Here is a 15,226-nt window from a genome sequence, read left to right as displayed (position 1 = left end):
AAAATAGCATTGAAGAGAATGTTATTCAAATGTCAACTTTAATTATATAAAAAAAAGTTGTCTATTTGACGTTGTTTATGAACTATGATCGGGAGACTAGGTTTTTGTAGACAATGGATAGGCTAAATTAAGGAATATATAGAATTTGTTACTGTTTCAGTTTTAATAAATGGTATCTCAACGAAACAATTCAACCCTACAAGAGGATTGAGACAAGGGATCCCGATTGTACCTCTTTTGTTCTTAATAGTGACACAAAGTCTATTGGGAATGATAAATCAAGTTGCTAGGACAAAATAGTGTAAAGGGATGGAAGTAAAGGAAAATAAGGTCAGTGTTAACCTTCAACAATTTGCGGTTGACACTTTGTTCGTGTGTAAAACAAACGGCCAAAATTTTTTAGTCATTAAAAGCATACTTGGGTGCTTTAAGATGACTTCAAGACTTAGAGTTAATTTGCATAAAATAAAATTTTGAGCCTTAAGCGTAGATAAAAATGATTTAATGAGCTACTCACGTATTTTAAATTGTAATACAATGGAAGTACCTTTCAAATATCTTAGTATGGTTGTAAGAGGTAACCCAATAAAGCAACCTATTTGACAACCCAAAAAAGCACTCAAAAATGTTTTACTCACTAAAAGCATACTTGGAAAGGTATACATTTATCTTTTGAAAGAAAAATATGCTTAACAAAATCAATAGTAACAGCCCTACTACTTTACTATTTTTCATTTTATAAAGTCCCAATAGGTGTTTGTAAGACTATTAATAGTCTTGAAAGAAGCTTTTTGTGAAGATGGGGACATGAGGATAGAAAGATTTTCTAGGTGAAATGGAAAATTTATGTAAACTTAAACATGAAAAGGACTTGGAATAAAAGACATCCAATGGTTCAACAAACCTCTTTTAGCTCAATGGGAATGAAAATTGCGCACGAGTGAACAAGGATTATGAAAGGATATCCTACAATTTATATGGCTCTTGGAGAGGACTAAAAGGATAAAATAGAAAACATTATACATGAAGTTGGTGGAAGGACATTATGGAGAGGGAGAGGAAGGAAAATGGTTTGACGAGAACTTAGAGTGGAAAGTAGGTTTAGAATCTAGGATTATGTTTTGGGAAGATACATGGGTGGGATCATCACCTTTATATAGTAGGTTTCCTAGAGTCTTTTTGTGAGCATTTGAGAAGTCTCTTTTTCTGAGGATTGAGAGTTGAAGTTTAGCGTTCAGGTTATTATCTTGGAAATCTTTTTCAAGTGGTGAATCATATTGCATTTATCCTTTATTCTTAATTGAAGGTGGCATGTTCTTTCCATTTCTCTTCCTTAATCCATTTTTCATTTCATTTCTTTACTTGATTATGTTTTTCTACTCCATATTCTAGTCTAACCTATGGTGTTTATTATTTCTTCTTTTTCTTCTGCCATTAATGGATCTTCAAGCATGGGTTTCGTCTTTCATACACCTTGAGGGACTGATCTAGATCCTACCAAAATTATAAGGTTCATATCAAGTGGTATCAAAGATAGAAGGATCAGCCCAAGTCTAAGAAGGTGTTTCATCATTCCAAGTAGGTGTTCCTTGTCAATGGGTTTGAAACCAACTTCTCTTTGGATGTGATTAATGTATTCCTTTCTTGATTTGGTAGAATGATAAACATGTTATCCATATATGTTGTGTTTTGTTTCATTAGTTTACTCCATTAATCAAGTCATTATATCAAATTCTTCCAAAATAGGTCAATTTTTTTTTAGGAAAATGGGTATGATGTTGATGCTTGGTTAATTTCACGTGCTTTATCCTTGTTTTAATTTTTTAGTCTATGTCTTGTTCTATTGTTTTCTATAGTTTTTAAAGTGTTAAATTTATTTTGAATGTTTTTCTAAAATTATACATGTTTGTAAGATGATTTTAGACTCATGAACACATATGTAATTGTTGAATCCCTTTTCTGTTTTGGTAGTTTTGTAGTAATTGTTTTAAGCAAATTACCAAATACAATCAAATCTTCAAGGGACATGTTAATCTGAATTATCAAACCATATTGGGCTAAGAAAAAAAGTCAAAAATGAAAAAGAAGCAAAAGGAAAAAAAAAATCAAGTAAAAAGTGGTAGTTCATGACTAGTTTGTCCTAGTTTCTTGAAACAAATTGTTGTTTGACTTCCACAGGGGGATTCACGAATTGTATAATTCATTTGAATGACTTTTATCTCTTTGAATGTGTATATGTTTGGTAGCCTTCATTAGAACATTTAACATGATTCATATGAGTGAAATTTTTGCTTGAATTTTACCTTTCCTCGTGTCCTTTTCAAGTTTTTCTTTTTCATTTTTGAGTCACTTGTCAAATGAGTTGATATAATATTTTATTACCTTTTTTTAATGAGCATTTCCAATTTGTCTTCTTTGATTCTCGTGGTTTTGTTTACCACTTTTCAAAGAATTTAAGGTTTAAGTATATTTTGATTTGCTTCATATCTTTCACATAAAAGATAGTATTTCTTGACTTGGACTTTGAAGTAACTTTTGAGAACTCTTTTACTCTCTCTTGAGCGAACTAAGTGTTGATCATTATACACCATATTTTTACTATTTTCTTAGACCATATTTTTACTATTTTCTTAGTGGAGAGGACGAAAATTTTGAGCACAAACACTAAAGAGTGATAGGACATCTTTTTACTAACATTTACACTACTTTAGAAGTAGTTTTGTGGCTTATTTTGTAGGTTTTTATGCATCTTTCTAGGAATGGCAGCCAAGAATTGCAAAGAGGAAGGAAGTTTCAATATGGACTGACCTTAAATCTTCCTTAAGCATCTATAACCACTTGGAAGAACAAAGCAAACGAATCCAAAAGTTGGAAGAGAAAAAGCTTCATAATTCTTTAAGAGCTTACACGTAATTTGGAAGTGAGATGGAGGCCTTTTATGAACCTTCAAGAAGAAGCCAAAGACAAAGTCGTGAGAGGAGGCACCATCCAAGAGCTGAACTAGATAAATTAATTGTAAAAAATATTGTCAAATTTTCAAGGTTCTTAGGCATATTTGATCCCAATGTGTATGAGGAATGGGAAAAGAAAGTAGAACAAATTTCTTTTTCTTTTGAACTTAAGGACTTGGACATTATTAAACTTGTTATGCTTGAATTTGAGGGTTATGCTTGTGGAACCTTATTCAAAATGAGGTAACCCACTCAAACTTAAGATGATTTGGAAAAATGTTTGAGAGAGAGATTCATACCTAAGCATCATAAGAAATATTTTCTCCTTCAACTTCAAAGGTTGAGGCATGGATCTAAAAATGCGGAGGAATACTACACGAAGATGGACAAGCTTCTTATGAAATGCTAAGTGGAAGAAAACAATGATGCCAAGATGGCAAGGTTCTTACATGGATAAAACCAAGAGATCCAAGATGTGGTGGAATTGCAAAACTATGTCACATTGGAGGAACTTTTTCACACAACTCTAAAAGTGGAAAAAAATTTAAAAGGAAAAGTTGTTAGCACAAATGACTTTAATGCATAAAGATTTGATGAAGATATTGCATTGACACCCACTTAAGAGTCAAGAAACTTCTTCAGACTAATGAGTTCTCATGTACTATATGTTCACAAAAGTTGATAATTAGACCATTATCAGAAAAATAAAAAATGAGTCAATCTCATTTTCAGAATGAATACAGGGTGATATTTATGGTCCAATACACCCACCATGTGGAACATTTATATATTTTATGGTTTTAATTGATGCATCAAATAGATGGTCACATTTGTTTATTATCAACTCGCAATCAAGTAATTGCAAAGTTATTAGTACAGTTAAGAGCTCACTTCCCAAATTATTCGATTTAGAAAATTTGTTTTGATAATACTGATGAAATTACATCTCATGCTTTTCATGAGTATCGTATATCAATTGGAATTGAAGTTAAGCATCCAGTAGCACATGTTGATACTCAAAATAGACTTGCAAAATCATTACTAAAACGTCTAAAATTGATTGCAAGATCATTACTTACGCGAGCTAATCTTCCAATGACTACTTGGAAATATGCAATTTCACATGTTGCATTATTGATTCGCATCAAGCCAGTAAGTTATCACAAATACTCTATTATGCAGTTGGTTTTTGGTTAGTGAACTAATATTCTCATGTAAGAATTTTTAAGTGTGGTATATATGTTTTGATTTTCACACCAAAAAGGACTATGATGGGTCCTTAGAGATGATTGAGAATATATGTTGGATATGATCCTCCCTCAATAATAAAATATGTTGAATTACCAACAAGAGACTTATTTACAGCTCGACTAATATACAATTTGATTTTTCGACTGTCACTTTGATGAATAAGTTTTTCCAACATTAGGGGGAGAAAGAAAACAATTCGAAAAGAATATTGGTTGGAATGAATTATCATTATCTTATCTTGATCCTCGTACAAAAGAATGTGAACTAGAAGTTTAAAAGATAATTCATTTACAAAATTAGTCTATCAATTACCAAATATTCTTATTGACAGAAAGGGTAATCAAATTATATGTACCAACTACTAATGCTCTGAGTATATTTGATATTATTTCATAACACGCTTGAAGCATGGTAGGTTTGTTAGTTTCAAAGACACGTTTGAAGCGTGGTACGCCTATTGGTTCCAAAGATAAAAACTCTTGAATGAGAAAGGGAGCTAAAATGCAAAATGACCTAATCCAAAAAGTTGAAATCCCAAAAGATTCATTTGACATAATTAATGGTTCGGTTCCAGAAGAACCTCAGGTACCTGAAACTGTTGAAAATGATGAGATCTCAATAAATTATGTCATGAATCATATAATATGGAACCAAAATGAAGTTAACATTGATGAAACTTTTACTTATAATATAGCAATGAATGCTATGAATGACAATGAGGATCAATAAGTAATTATCATTGAAGATTGTCGACAAAGAAAAGGTTGGCCAAAATGAAAATATGGAAAGAAGCATAATTACATTTGCTTGCTAAACGAAAGGTTTTTAGACATATAGTTCTCACACCTGAAGTCATGAAACCCGTTGGGTACATATGGCTTTTTGCACAAAAATCAAATTAAGAATGATGAAACTTTTAGATAGAAAGCAACACTAGTGCAGAATTGCATTTTTACCTCGCCTTATAAGCCTCAGTTGGCAAGGAACCGAAGCATAAAACGACGCAGTGGCATTTTTGCAATTTCAGGCAACTTTTATGCCTCGGTTCAAGAAAAACACGAGGCCAAAAGGGGTTATAGGCTTCGGTTCAAAAAAAATCGGTGCCAAAAGGTGCTTATATGCTTCTGTTGAACAGACCCGAAGCCAAAAGGTTACGTCTTTGGCCTCGGATGGCACTGAACCGGGGCCAAATAGTTTAATTAGGGCACAAAAACGCGAACCCCTCTACTTCTTCCTCGCGCTGCTGCGTCTTCTCCATCTTCTTGCTCGCGCGCACAGAACCATATGGGAACCCTAAACCCTAGCCACCGTGAAACTCCACTACGAACACGAACCACCACTATGACGCGAAAACAGGGAACCAGATCTGCAACGCGGCGACGCGATCCACCATGGCAGCACCTTTCGCGAGATCGCCATCGCGCTCCACTAGAGGAACCACCGTCGAGATCTCTGCCCTTGCAGAAAGCCACCGTCACTGCAACAAAGGTCGTGAATCTGCACCGTCACCAGACTTGTCTTCTCACCGTTCGTCGCAGCGGTGCCGATGATGGCTTGCAATAGTGGTTCGCGTTCATCGCTGCGACAATGGTGGTTCGTCGATGGGGGATTCTGGTTCACGTTCATTGCTGGGATGGGGGTTCTGATTAGGTTCGCGTTCGCGTTCTGATTAGGTTCGCGTTCGCGTTCATTGTAGGGATGAAAGGATTCTGGTTCTGGTCCGACGTTAGCTGGCTTTCAGATCTGTGCCGCGAAAAATTTAATTAAAAATAAATATTTTTATCTTATGGCTTCGGTTCTCATGGACCCGAGGCAGAAAAGGGACTCTATGGCTTCGGGTAACAACCGAGGCCAAAAGGGGTACCTTTTGGCCTCAACCCAATATGCCTCGATTCCAAACCTGAGGCAAAACGAGAAAAATAATCGGGGCAAAAAGCCCTTACTGCACTGGTGCAAAAAGCATAAAGCAAAAGCAAAAGTAGACATGTACCTTGTCTCCTTTTGCCTTTGTGGTTTATGTCTTAGAAGGTCACTTGGTCTCATTCCTCTTTTGGCCTAAAATCCTCATGGGAATGCCTCCATCAATCATCTCCCTTCACTTGGCCAAGACTCACTCTCACATTAGGTTTAGAGTTTGCTAGTTAATCCTTTTTCATGTTTTTGTATTTGCTAAAGGACCCCTATGAACTCCTATTTAAAGGGTGCTCATTGTCTTGTAAAAGGGTTGATCATTTTGTTATAAACTTTGTGCATTCAACCACCAATTTTCGTGAGCTCTCCTGCCTAGAAGGGAACTCACCTTTGCTTTATCTTGCTTGCAAGTGGCGGCACCATCACTCATCTCTAGGGTTTGGTTGGCTTAGATCCCCCCTATGAGTGGCGTGCTTCTTCCATTCTTCATCTTCTATGCTTTCCATTTTTATTGTTTCTTCTTTCATTTTGCTCTTTAAGTGTTGTTATTGCCGTGTGTGTGTAAGCTTAAATCCAACTCTCTTCTTCCTTTCATGAGCTTGAGAGATGAACCTTCACATCTAGATAGCACGGTATCTTAATGTCCAATGGGAATTTTCAAAAAGCTTTCTTAAATAACTTCACCATATTCATAACTCTAAAAGGAAACAAGATAATCCTTCATCATTTGGTATCTAGAGCCTAGGTTATCTTGAATATGGTGTTTTCATGTTCTAACCTTGTCTTGTGTAGCTATCTTTGAATGGTCCACATAAAAACAATGCTGACAGAAACTGTTCACGATTTTAAAAGATTAAACTGCACCTGATCAGTCGTCCAAAAATTACGTTCTTGATGTCAAAAGAAAGCCCTGTTAGTCTAGTTTTTAACAAAAAAAGAACCAATGCATTTGGAGTTCTGTGGAGAGAGTTATGATTGAAATAGTGAGCAAAGGTAAGAGCTGCCGAGATCACCGCGAATCAACGTTTTTCAGGTTATGTTGGGCAGTTTTGGCTACTGTTTGGTTACTCTTCTTACTCTTAAATGTGGTTGGATAACATGTCTTTGGATGCTTAGTCTTTGAGCCTCAAATCCATGAGTTTAAATGCATGATAGCTACATGTTTGTGTCTTTGTGTATGTCATGTTGAGTCTTTAAATGTGTCTAACTTTTCTTGAGTCTCTTGTCATATGCTTCTTTGAGTTTTCTTGTTCTTGTTTCTAAGTATTTGAGCTATTGCATGAGATCTATGCCTTTTGTTGTTGTATGCTTCTTGAAATTGATTTTGACCTAATTTTTTTGGGAACTAAGTGTTCAAGACACCCTAAAATATCCTTTTCATCATCTTAAGTACCTAATTTTGAAAAGAAAAATTATTTTCATGACCAAAAACAGTTTGGCTGAGAGCTAATGTGTTGCTTGGTGAATCCATTTGGCCATTTTTACTAGGTGTTATGCTACCAAATTTTATACTTGGATTTTGGGTGATATTGACAAATTAGTTTTATGCTTTAACTTGGTTATGATCTTTCTTGGTGTTTGCATAATTTGAGGTATAATCTTGGCTTGTTCAAATTCTTTCCATAGAGTCTTTGAAAGTGTTTTTCATTGCTTTAGTCTTGTTCAAGTTTTGTCTTTAAAAACAAGTTTCCTTAGAAGTTATACTTTATTGTTTTTTTTAGCTTTGCTTGCTTGTCTTTAGGTAATCTTTGTTTTGTCTTAGTAGTTTCCTTTTCCTTGTCTTCCTAGAGTGTTGTGGCCGAGCCACTTGTTTGAGTTTTGAAAAGGTTTTCATCTCTTTAAATGTGTTTTCACTTGTTTGAAAGGTTTTTGAGTGCTAGCCTTGCTTGTGTGCTCTGGAAGTGTGATAAAAAACACTTGGGTGCTTGAGAAGACCACTCTTGGTCTCGGGTTTGGAATTGTTTGTTAGCTAACCTCTTCGTTGTCTCGGTTTTTGGTGAGTATTTGGTGTAGAAACATGAATATGGATCCAATCTTGGAGGTAGAAGAAGAGGAGGAGTCGGCCTCACCTTATTCCCCTCCCATGGTGACTCCTATGGCCTAAGAAAGTGAACAAATGACCCTTGCCAACATCTTACGTGAGATGGAAGTGAGTAGGAGAGAAACTTTTGACCAATTGAGGGCGGATAGGAGGCAAAATGAGATCTTCCTACAAGAGCACATCCAAAGACTTGAGCTTAGGGAAGATGAGAGGAGAAGGAGGAGGTTCTCTTCCGAGGACTCTAGCCATGGTGGAAGAAGAAGAAGGCACGACTATGATGGTGGTGGAAGGCGCAATCAACTCCCATAAAGACAACCTCCACCAATCAAGATTCCAAAGTTCAAGGGGGAGAATGACCCAAACCTCTACATAGAATGGGAGCAAAAAGTGGACCAAATCTTCAACATTCATTTAGTTGGTGATCAAGAACAAGTAGATTTAGTAGTTTTAGAATTTGAAGATTATGCCATGACATGGTGGCATTAATTGTGTATGAACAATATTAACCAAGAGCCACCCGCGGCCTCTTGGAGGGACATTAAGACTTTGATGTGCGCTAGATTTGTTCCTTCCTACTATAGGTGGGAGACTCTTTTGAAGCTCCAAAGGCTTCAACAAAGGTATATGTGTGTGAATGAATATTTTAAAATGATGGAGTCCATGCTTCTCAAAGTAGGACTCCAATTTGAAAGTGAAGAAGAAAAGGTAGCTAGATTTGTGAGTGGTCTTAGAAAAGAAGTTCAAGATGTAGTTGAGTTGTATAAGTATTCCACTCTTGATAAAATTTTACACTTGGCCTTAATAGTTGAAAGTCAATTGAAAAAGAAACAAGAGGCCAAGAGGAATACTTCATACAATGAATACTACTCTAGAACTTGGAAAGGAAAAGAAAGAAAGGATGAGAAACCTCCTTCCAAAGACCACCCACCTAGGACCAATTCGTCTAGAACCTCCCATGAAAATGCAAACTCTTCTCAAAGTTCAAGAACTAGTTCCATCAAATGTTTTAAGTGTTTGGGCTATGGTCACATTGCTTCAAATTGCCCAACAAAAAGGAACATGATCTTGAACCCTAAAGGAGAGGTTGAAAGTGAACATTCTTCTCCCCCCTCCCCTAAAAGTTCTTCCTCCCACACTTCTTCCCAATCTTCAAGTGAGGATGAAATCAAACCTAATGAAGGAGGTTTGTTGGTGGTTAGGCGCATGCTAGGCTACGTGCCTAAAGAATTTGAAAACCAAAGGGAAAGTATTTTTCACTTAAGGTGCCAAATCAACTACAAAACTTGCTCCTTCATAATTGATAGTGGAAGTTGTGTTAATGTGGCTAGCACAAGGGTTGTGGACAAGCTTGGCTTGAAAACCATCCCTTATACCAAGCCATATAAGCTTTCTTGGCTTAGTGAGGAAGGTGAAATCAAAGTGGACAAACAAGTCCTTATTAACTTCTCCATTGGAAACTACAAGGATGAGGTATTATGTGACTTAGTGCCCATGGAAGCAACTCACATTTTATTAGGAAGGCCATGGCAATTTGATAGAAAAGCTTTTCATGATGGCCATGTTAACAAGTTTACCTTTAGCTTCCAAGGCAAAAAGATCACATTACTACCTCTTTCACCAAGAGAAGTCAATGAAGACCAATTGCAAATGATTAAGAAAAGAAAAAAAGAGAAGGCGCAAAAGAAGGCACAAGGGCATGAGTCCAAGAAGAGCATGATCACCCTCAAGGGGATGAAGAAGGTAATGCTTGCCCTAAAACCCATATTCCTAGCTTATCCTAGTGAATCTTCCCCCTCCTTCCAAAACCCTCACTCTAGATGTCCCTTAGACTTGTCATTAGTCTTAGATGAGTTCAAAGATGTTTTTCAAGAACCTCCAAAGGGTCTCCCACTCCTAAGAGGTATAGAACACCAAATTGATTTCATACAAGGCTCATCTTTGCCTAATAGGCCAGCCTATAGGACTAGTCCCAAGGAGGCTAAAGAAATTCAAAAACAAGTGAATGAGTTGTTAGAAAAGGGGTGGGTGCAACATAACATGAGTCCTTGTGCAATGCCTGTGATCTTAGTCCCCAAAAATGATGGAACATGGAGAATGTGCATAGATTGGAGGGCTATCAACAACATAACCATCAAGTATAGGCATCACATTCCTAGGTTAGATGATTTGATTGATGAGTTACATGGTGCAACCATATTTTCCAAAATAGACTTGAAGAGTGGGTACAATCAAATTAGAATCAAAGGAGGTGATGAATGGAAAACCTCTTTCAAGACTAAGTTTGGATTATATGAGTGGTTAGTCATGCCCTTTGGCTTGACCAATGCACCTAGTACATTCATGAGACTCATGCACCATGTTTTTAGGGAGTTCTTAGGGAAGTTTGTTGTGGTATACTTTGATGACATTCTCATTTATAGTATGTCTCAAGATGACCACTTGCATCATTTAAGGAGTGTGTTAGAAACCTTAAGGAAGGCATCCTTATATGCTAACATGGAGAAATGTGTGTTTGGGATGGATCATGTGATCTTCCTAGGTTTCAAAATAAATCAACATGGGGTCCATGTGGACCAAGAAAAAGTGATGGCCATTAAGGATTGGCCTCCCCCAAAGAATGTAAGTGAGCTTAGGTCTTTCCATGGGTTGGCTAGTTTCTATAGGAGGTTTGTGCCAAACTTTAGCACCATAGCCACCCCTCTCAATGAATTGGTCAAGAAAGGTGTGGCCTATAAGTGGGGCAAAGATCAAGAAAAGGCTTTTGAAACTTTAAAACAAAAATTGATCAATGCACCACTCTTAGCCCTCCCTAACTTCTCCAAAAATTTTGAAATTGAGTGTGATGCATCCAATGTAGGCATTGGGGTCGTACTTCTCAAAGAAGGGCACCCCATAGCTTATTTTAGTGAGAAACTCAAGGGGAGTCACATCAATTACTCCACCTATGACAAAGAGCTTTATGCTTTTGTGAGAACTTTGCAAACTTGGCAACACTATCTTCTTTCAAATGAGTTTGTGATACATAGTGACCATGAGTCACTCAAATTTTTGAAAAGCCAAGGCAAGTTAAACAAGAGACATGCTAGGTGGGTAGAGTTCTTAGAACAATTCCCATATGTGATCAAACATAAGCAAGGAAAGACTAATATTGTGGCGGATGCACTTTCAAGAAGGCATTTTGTCCTTTCCATTCTTGAAACTAAATTTCTTAGTTTTGATCATATTAAGGAATTGTATCCAAAGGATGTTGATTTCTCCCCCATTCTTAGTGAGTGCCACCAAGGGGCTTACAAAGACTTTTACCTTCTCAATCAATATCTTTTCAAAGGTAAGAGACTTTGCATTCCCCAAGGTTCCTTAAGAGCCTCACTCATTAGGGAGGCACATGAGTGAGGATTAATGAGGCATTTTGGGCCAAACAAGACTTTGGAAGTCTTGAAAGAACACTTCTATTGGCCTCATATGAGGAAGCATGTAGATAGGCATTGTAAAGGTTGCATAGCATGCATGAAAGCCAAGTCTAGAGTCCAACCCCATGGTCTTTACACCCTCTTGCCTATCCCTTCCAAGCCTTGGGTTGACATTTCTATGGATTTTGTCTTAGGCCTCTCAAGGACCAAAACAGGTAGGGATTCCATTTTTGTAGTGGTGGATAGGTTCTCTAAGATGGCCCATTTCATTCCTTGCCATAAGATTGATGATTCAACTTATATTGCAAATCTTTTCTTCAAGGAAGTGGTAAGACTACATGGCCTACCTAGGTCCATTGTAAGTGATAGGGACTCCAAGTTCCTAAGCCATTTTTGGATAACCTTGTGGTGTAAATATGACACCAAGCTTCTTTTCTCCACCACTTGCCATCCCCAAAGTGATGGCCAAACCGTGGTGGTTAATAGAACCCTAAGGCAAATGCTAAGATGTATGATAGTGCAAAACATTAGAGAGTGGGAGGAACTTCTTCCCCACATAGAGTTTGCCTATAATAGGGTTGTGCATTCCACTATTTGTCATTCCCCTTTTGAGGTTGTGTATGGGTTCAATCCCCTAACTCCCTTAGACCTCCTTCCCCTACCCACTCATGAGGCATGGACTTGCCAAGATGGTGAGGCCAAAGCCGAGTACATTCAAGACTTGCATTCACAAGTCAAGGAAACCATTGAGAGGAGAGTTAAGAAACAACAAGAGGATGGTAATAAGGGAAGAAAGGAAGTCATCTTCCAAGAGGGAGATTGGGTTTGGCTTCACTTGAGAAAAGAGAGATTCCCTACTCAAAGGTAGTCTAATCTCCTCTCTAGACGAACACATTAAAAAGTCAATGCTCAAAAACAAGAATTGCAAGCTAGATAAAAGGGGCATAGATGAAGATTATTACCATACCAACTCGATGTGATAATTTCATATCAATTGTAGTGAATCAGGACCTTAGCATGCCCAATCTTTAGCAAGCGAGTTGATGAAGGCGTGACCACCTCCTTAGAAGCTCCCTCAAGAAGGATCACTAGAAGCATGTCTAGAGGGGAGTCTTTTATTCCATCACCTTTATCTTTGTTTTGCATTACTTTAGTTTGAATTCCCTAAGTTGGTTTCTAGTTGACTTATTTTGGTTGACTTGTTGACTTTGATCTAAAGTTGACCTTTAACCAAGATTAGATTAACTTAAACCAACATGCTAATCCTTGTTTGTCTTGTTTTGTAGGTAATTAAGAGAAAGTAGAGCATGGCTAGGTGGCACTTGGTGATTGGAGCACTTGGATGAAGTGGAAGAGAGAGGAAAGCAAAAAGCATAAAGCAAAAGCAAAAGTAGACATGTACCTTGTCTCCTTTTGCCTTTGTGGTTTATGCCTTAGAAGGTCACTTGGTCTCCTTCCTCTTTTGGCCTAGAATCCTCATGGGAATGCCTTCACCAATCATCTCCCTTCACTTGGCCAAGACTCACTCTCACATTAGGTTTAGGGTTTGCTAGTTAATCCTTTTTCATGTTTTTGTATTTGCTAAAGGACCCCTATGAACTCCTATTTAAAGGGTGCTCCTTGTCTTGTAAAAGGGTTGATCATTTTGTTATAAACTTTGTGCATTCAACCACCAATTTTCATGAGCTATCCTTCCTAGAAGTGAACTCACCTTTGCCTTATCTTGCTTGCAAGTGGCGGCACCATCACTCATCTCTAGGGTTTGGTTGGCTTAGATCCCCCTATGAGTGGCGTGCTTCTTCCATTCTTCATCTTCTATGCTTTCCATTTTTATTGTTTCTTCTTTCATTTTGCTCTTTAAGTGTTGTTATTGCCGTGTGTGTTTAAGCTTGAATCCAACTCTCTTCTTCCTTTTATGAGCTTGAGAAATGAACCTTCACATCTAGATAGCATGGTATCTTAATGTCCAGTGGGAATTTTCAAAAAGCTTTCTTAAACAACTTCACCATATTCATAACTCTAAAAGGAAACAAGATAATCCTTCATCACGAGTATAACTTCTCAACAACAAGAATGTTAACTTGCAACAAAAGTAGATTCAAAACTCCAATTAAACTATACTTCATAAAAAGTAATCATAAAATACATTTGTAGTTGAAAAAAATACATAACAAGTAACGTTTCCATCAAGCTCAAGTTCAACTTCCTCCAGTACTCATGGTTTTCCCAATTGAAAAAGGGATTTGATAGAGGAATGGCTATGGCCATCGCAGGAATTTCAGAGCAGTTGATGGAATCATGCCCAAGACCTTCAAAGAGATCTTAGATTAACTTTGGATCATAGAATATGATCTCTTTTCTAAATTTTGTAATGTTTATGTTTGAGCTTTATCGGACCTTTTAGTTGTGTTGGGATTTTTTGTTTAGGCCCATAGTATATACGCTTTTATGAGACACATTTGTAGTTAGATTGGAGTATATGAAAATTTGAGTTTTTCTCTCAAGTCTTGAGGTTCTCCTTCGAACCACTGATCCTTATCCTTAACCTTCAGAATGTGCCTCTACCTTCTCTCCTTTTAGGTCAAATGTCATTCTCTCCAAAAGAATTATTTTTTCCTCTCTCTCCCAAAAGAGGGATTTTCCCAAAAAGGGTGTTTATTTCCTAAAAGAGTTGTTCATTTGACCTTTGTCAAACCCCTTACTTATAGATTTTTCGAATTAGACTAGGCTTGTTGATTTGTACTTCTTGTACTAGAGAAACCAATTTTATAAAGAGATTCTTCTTAATTTCTTTGATATTTTTACATATCTGTAAAATATTAAATATGTAAACCAAATCCTTATCTTTTCCAATTTTATTAAATAAAACCTGAAAATATTTAAAAGGATACTAATAAAATATAAAATAAAAGATAAAAATAAATAAAAAATAAAACATAATATCTATTATCAGCTGCCTAGAAAACTCCTCATTAATGCTTCACATAAATATAAAAAATGCCTAAACGTCACTTCTAACCACATATATATTCATCAAGCCAAATTAACAAGGCAGTCATAACACAATATTAAGTACAAAGAGGTCGAAGATGACCACCTATACAACTTGGTCAAAGATAACCCAAGTTCATCATGGTTAAAGATGACCACTTATAACTTGTCTAAATGGCCAAGTCCACCTACAAAACATAAAGTCGGCTATAACTCAACAAAGGGTCAATTACAATTGCAACATGTATATCCTATCTACATAATCAAACTTCTAAGCTTAAGGGGCTTGTTTACCTACCTGACCTAACAAATATACTCAAAGAGTATAGCCTAACAAAGTTCATTCAACATTATGGGCTTAAAGTAGATAAATAATATTAACAAAGATATTTGTTGATTCAGTTACTATATATTAACAAAATATATGGTCTAATCTCAATAGAGTGATTATAAGATATATTGATATCATTAATATCCTCTTATAATGTGAAAAACATATATGGTTAATAATGCATTACTATTATTATCTTGCTAATTTATCTTACATGCGACAATTTTTTATTACATTATTGATATTCTAGATTTTTTTAATAGTTTTCATTAAGGTCAAGAATTTCTATGAATACTGTTACTCGTACAAGGAGTGTAACTAATAATTGGCATTATCATGT

This window comes from Vigna unguiculata, chromosome 11, assembly GCF_037176805.1.
Source record: "Vigna unguiculata cultivar grain cowpea cultivar isolate G323 ecotype 2 chromosome 11, ASM3717680v1, whole genome shotgun sequence".
NCBI lineage: Eukaryota > Viridiplantae > Streptophyta > Magnoliopsida > Fabales > Fabaceae > Vigna > Vigna unguiculata.
This window is presented reverse-complemented; position numbering follows the sequence as displayed.